This window comes from Hippopotamus amphibius, chromosome 6, assembly GCF_030028045.1.
Source record: "Hippopotamus amphibius kiboko isolate mHipAmp2 chromosome 6, mHipAmp2.hap2, whole genome shotgun sequence".
Lineage (NCBI taxonomy): Eukaryota > Metazoa > Chordata > Mammalia > Artiodactyla > Hippopotamidae > Hippopotamus > Hippopotamus amphibius.
In genome coordinates this window covers 130,723,842-130,730,223 of record NC_080191.1, presented here as the reverse complement: position 1 = coordinate 130,730,223, position 6,382 = coordinate 130,723,842, and the positions used below count along the sequence as shown (strand labels likewise).

At 36.6% G+C, this 6,382-nt stretch overlaps 1 pseudogene; it reads right to left on the bottom strand.

Annotated features, from left to right (window-relative positions):
- Nucleotides 1-4,665: 4,665 nt before the first annotated feature.
- LOC130856000 (C1GALT1-specific chaperone 1-like) lies at nt 4,666-5,611 on the bottom strand (annotated as a pseudogene).
- Nucleotides 5,612-6,382: the final 771 nt, after the last annotated feature.

Here is a 6,382-nt window from a genome sequence, read left to right as displayed (position 1 = left end):
AAAAAACGAAAAAGAAATTGACAGTAACACAATAATAGTAGGGAACTTTAATACCCATTACATTAGTGGACAGATCAGCCAGACAGAAAATCAAAGAAGCACTCACTTTAAACGTCACATTAGATCAGATGAATTTAACAGATACATAAAGAAAGTTCCATCCAAAAGCAGCAGCATACACAATTCTTTTCAAGTGCACATGAAATATTCTCCAGGATTGATCATGTTAGGCCACAAAACAAGTTTCCATAAATTTAAGATTGAAATCACATCTGGCTTCTTTTCTAACCGCAATGGTATGAGACTAGAAATCAACTAAAAAAATACCAAGAAACCACAAACACCTGGAGGCTAAACAATGTGCTACTGAACAACTAATATGTCACTGAAGAGATCAAAGAGGAAAGCATAAAATACCTGGAGAAATTGGAAACCACCCAAAATCTATGGGATGCAAAAAAAGCAGTTCTAAGAGGGAAGTTAACAGTGACACCACCCTACCTTAGGAAACAAGAAAAATACCTAATAAACAACCTAAGCGTACACCTAGAGGAACTAGAAAAAGAAGATCAAACAAAACCCAAAGTTAGTAGAAAGGAAAAATAATAAGGTCAGAGGAGTAATAAATGAAATAGAAGTTAACAAAAATAATAGAAAAGATGAATAAAACTAAGTGTTTTTTTGAAATGATGAACAAAATTGATAAACCTTTAGCCATAATCATCAAGAAAAAGAGAGGGTCCAAATAAATAAATTCAAAAATAAAAGATAAGTTACAACTGATAACACAGAAATATAACAAAAGATCATAAGAGACTACAACAATAATGTGCCAATAAAATGGACAACCTAGAAGAAATGGATAAATTCCCAGAAATGTACAATCTCCCAAGCCTAAATCAGGAAGAAATAGGGAATATGAACAGACCAATTACCAGTAATGAAATCAAATCAGTAATAAAAACATCTCCCAACAAACAAAAGTCAAGGACTAAATGGCTTCACAGGTAAATTCTACCAAACATTTAAAGAAGTGTTAATATCTATCCTTCTCAAACTATTGCAAAAAATCAAAGAGGAAGGATTGCTTCCAAACTCATTCTCCAAGCCCCACGTCACCCTGAAATGAAAACCAGACAAAATCACCACAAAAATTACAGGCCAACATCACTGATGAACACAAATGCAAAAATCCTCAATAAAATATTAGCAAACTGAATTTAAAAATACATTAAAAGGATCATAAACCACGACTGAGTGAGACTTATCCCAAGGATGTAAGGATGTTCCATATCTGCAAATCAGCCAATAATATGCACCATTTTAACAAACTGAAGAATAAAAGTCATATGAGCATCTCAAAAAACACAGGAAAAACTTTTGACAAAACTCAACATCCATTTATGATTAAAAAAAAAAAAACTCTCAACAAAGTGGATATAGAAGCAACATATCTCAACATAATACAGATCACAAATGACAAGCTCACAGCTAACATCATACTCATTGGTGAAAAGCTGAACACATTTCCTCTAAGATCAGGAACAAGACAAGAATGTCCACTCTTATCATGTTTATTCAACATAGTATTGGAAGTTCCAACCACCAATCAGACAAGAAAAAGAAATAAAACAATCCAAATTAGATATGAAAAATAAAACTGTCACTGTTTGCAGATGACAAAATACTATTTATATAAAATCCTAAAAACACCACCAAAAAAGCTATATATTAGAGCTAATCAGTGAATTCAGTAAAGTTGCAGGATATGAAATTAATATACAGAAATCTGTTCCATTTCTACACACCTACAACAAACTACCAAAAAGAGAAATTAAGGAAACAATCCTATTTATGATTTTATCAAAAAGAATAAAATACCTAGGAATAAATCTAACCAAGGAGCATAACTATAAAGCATTGATGAAACATTGAAGGTGATACTAATAAATGAAAAGGTATAACATACTCATGGATTGGAAGAATCAATATTGTTAAAAGACTACACTACCCAAGACAATCTACAGATTCAATTCAATCCCTATCAAAATACCAAAGGCATTTTTCACAAAATGAGAATAACTCTTAAAATTTGTATGGAAACACAGAACACCCCAAGTAGCCACAAATCTTAAGAAAGAAAAACAAAGCTGGAGGTAACCCACTCCTTGGTTTCAAATTATACATAAAGCTACAGGGGTCAAAACAAGATGGTACTGGCACAAAAACAGACACATAAATCAATGAAATAGAATAGAGTCCAGAAATAAACCCACACTTATATGGGCAATTAATCTATGACAAAGGAGGCAAGAATATACAATGGGAAAAGACAGCCTCTTCAATAAATAGTGTTGAGAAACTGGACAGCTACATGCAAAAGAATCAAACTGGGACTACTTTCTCATATCATATACAAAAATAAACTCAAAATGGATTAAATACTTAAATGTAAGACCTGAAACCATAAAACTTCTAGGAGACAACATAGGCAGTATGCTCCTTAACACAGGTCTTAGCAATACTTTTTTGGATGTCTCCTTCGGCAAGAGAAATAAAAGCAAAAATAAATGACACTACATCAAACTAAAAAGCTTTTGCATAGCAAAGGAAACTATCAACAAAATGAAAATATCACCTACTGAATGGAAGAAGATATTTGCAAACAATATACCTAATAAAAGGTTAATATCCAGAATATACAAAGACCTCATACAACTCGACATCAAAAAACAACCAATTAAAAAACAGGCAGAGGATCTTAATAGACATTTTTCCAGAAAAGATGTGCAGGTGACCAACAGGTAGAGGAAAAGATGCTCAATATCACTAATCATCAGGGAAACGCAAGTCAAAGCCACAATGAGATATCACCACACATCTATCAGAATGGCTATTATCAAAAAAGACAACAAATAACAAGTGTTGGCAAGGATGTGAAGAACAGAGAACCCTCATGCACTGTTGGTGGGAATGTAAATTGGTGCATCCCTTGTAGAAAACAGTATGGAGCTTCCTCAAAAAAATAAAAATAGAACTACCACACAATTCAACAATTCCACTCCTGGGTATTTACCTGAAGAAAATGAAAACACTAATTTGAAAAGCTATACGCATTCCTGTGTTCCCTGCAGCATTATTTACAGTAGCCAAGATATGGAAGCAACCTAAGTGCCCATCAATAGTTGAATAGATAAAGAAGATGTGCTATATATACAATGGAATATTATTCAGCCATAAAAAGGATTGAAATGTTGCCATTTGTGACAACATGAATGGACCTAGAGGGTATTATGTGCATATAGTAGACTCTTCCTTCTTCCTTGCCACTAACCACTGAGGCAATAAATGAAGAAACAGCTATAAAGAGATAGTCTATACATATGAATTGATGTGCATGTGTGTTTGCATACACCTTTTTTCCTTTATTTCAGTGGTGAATTCTACTGAGAAAGGGACACCTAAAGGTATCATAGAGCAGGTAAGAATCTCTTAAGAAGTGAATTGACAGCTGAATAGGTAATCTGCAGGTGTTTGTATGGAGAGAGGTAACAGGTACCATTTACTTGGCAGAAAGGCTTAGAGGTACATGAAAGTTCAGATTTGATTGGCTGATTAGAGAGAGCAGCCAAGAACACAGACATTTAAGTGTGGAGACAAAGACAGGCTCCATAAGCCATTTGTAGCAATCTGGGCTTTATTCTGAGGGAAGTGGGGACATGCTGCATGCTGTATAGGATGACAATATGTTCCTCTTGCCTGAGACTGTCACATATTATTCCCCTTCATATTTACAATGATCTTAGTGTGACCTCTAGTCGTTAGGTTGACAGGGAAGAAGTATTAGAAAGACAAACACCCACAGAAGATCTGATGACTCTGAATTGTGTGGCAGAGAAACCCTTGAAGAGAATGCAACATGAAGGGTTTTTCTGTTGCTTCATCAACTTAAAATCAGAAGGCAGAAATTCACAAACTAACCTCTAAGACCCATTAACCCTGACCTTTTACTTGAACTTTAGACTCACACAGTAATATTTCAGCAAGAAGGAGAAGTGATAAAAGTTTAAGCCCAACACAAAGCAAAGTGTCCAACAGCTCACGCCCATCGGAAAAATGCTCCTATCTACTGAATCTGCAGTGAGGAGGTGTCTTTCTCTAAACTTAGTATAGGGTGCCTGAGACACCAGGAGAGCATGCAGGGATGAGCCAGAGAGAGCTAAAAGTGGGTCAGAGTCTTCAGGTGCCTTTCATCCCATTTTCTGCACTCCCCCCACCACTGGCCTTTAAAGGTCTGAATTCCACCCCAGTGACCACCCTTCTTGGATCTTCCCTTTCCTATGGTGCTTAGATGCTACCTAAATGACCTCTAATTCTCTCCTAATCAAAAGCTACTTTCAAGAAGCTGATTTGAGCTGTTAAGATTAACAGCAACAGCAAAAACAAACTACAATGGACAGAATATGTCCATATATCAGGCAAACTGGCATGTTCTGATTAATCACAATCATCACTTCACACATCTAACCAGTGCCACCAAACCGAAAAAAGGAAAAAAGAAACAAAGAAAAAAAAATACTGCTGTGTTGGGTATGTAGCTGTTACTACAAATAATGACAACACATGTTCTGTACGGTGATCATATATATGCTACTGTTTCACTTCTCAGTCATGGTCAGAACCATTGGGAGGTAGGAAAACCAATGCATCATTGAAAATATGACCAAACGCCCTTAGACGGTATACCCCATACATCATCACATGCATCTGATTAGGCGTCAGTCCATTAAAAGTAACAGCCATATCTGAACAACACCCTTCTACTACCTGGTTGGGGTGATTAGTCATTGCCTCTTTAATGAAAAGCCTAACAGATTTGGTATTAAATATATCTTTTCCTTCAGAATCTTCGGCATTTTCTGTGAACACTCCAGCATACTTCAGGCAGACTGCTAGCTGCTTATCTTCAGATATCTTCCAAATCAACCCTCCCTTTTCAGGACACTTTTCAGAAATACTGAGAATGTTGTTAAGTCTTCTCATTGATTCTATACTTAAGACAATGCCTCTTTCCACAGTCACATATTCGAGGCCTCCAGATTTTATAATGTGGCCCACATAGAAAGGTTGTGATGGATCCTTTTTTATCAAAAAGCTCTTTAAGTTTTCAATAATAGCAAACGAGCAAGGAAGAACCAGTTGTATTGGTCTCTATATTTATCAAAAGCATATTTGTAAGCTTTTCGCATCATTACCCACATATTGTTTGTTTCCATGTTGACTGATTCAAACACTTCAACATTTTCAGAACTGAAGAACTCTGTTTTGTCACAGTGTTTGGTCCAAATCTCCTTCACTGCAGCCCAGAGACTCACATCTTTGGGTTTTACAAGGATGATACAGTAAACCCGAAAGCTCTTACTGAGTTCCATGCGTTCATCCTCTGAAATTTTCAAGATATCTTCTTTATTAGGAGCTTGTAGGTGATGATGCTTATGGTGGTGCATTGTCTTTCCATAATCAATCCTAATATGTCCCAGCATAGTCATCAAGGCACAGAAACACTTCCAAGGATGACACCCTTCAAAAACGAACTGCTTTCAGAAAGCATTCCCCCGCCTGGGCTAGAAAGACTCAGAGGCGGAAAGCGCAGCCACACAATGCTTTCATCTGACGTTCGCGCATGCTCAGTTACCTTCCAGGCTGCTCTAGCCGCAGGCGGTGTCCTCTCTTTGGTATCGCCTCCGGGCAGCGGGGCGGGGCAGAGGAGCTGCCTTGTGTGTACCCAGGTAAGACAAAGCGTTTCCATTTCGAACTTGGACCACATGTAATTAGGATACTGTATTCTTTCACTATGACTGGATCTAACGAGCCAGGATGATTCAACTCTGCCCACTGGCCTACCCTAGAACCTCATGGAAGATTTTACCCTGAACGATAAACGAGAAAACTCATTTTAACCTATCAAAAATAGATTTCTAGACTCATGTCAGCCTATCCAGGGTGCAAATTTCAAACCCTAATTACGGTAACCAGAAGATACAGCCTCTTCCTAGCATATAAAATTCCTGGAGTTTTCTTCTCAATGTTCTAGCAAGTGTTTCTTTGCCTAACAGATAAAAAGAGTCAGCATTTGTTCGCTTGATCATTGCTGCATTTACAGATTAACGTCTTGATTTGGTGTTTTGATTGTTTTATGGTAAGTTTGTAATTAACCTTAACAGTTTAAAGGGGTTCATTACATTCTTACCTACTTACCTTAATCGAAATCTTAGCCTTGAAATTGTGAACTCTTGAAATTGTGAACTCCTGAAAGTGTTATTAGTCAAGTCTGCTACTAAATTAAACCTGAAAAATTATGATGGTAGCATTCAAAACGTTA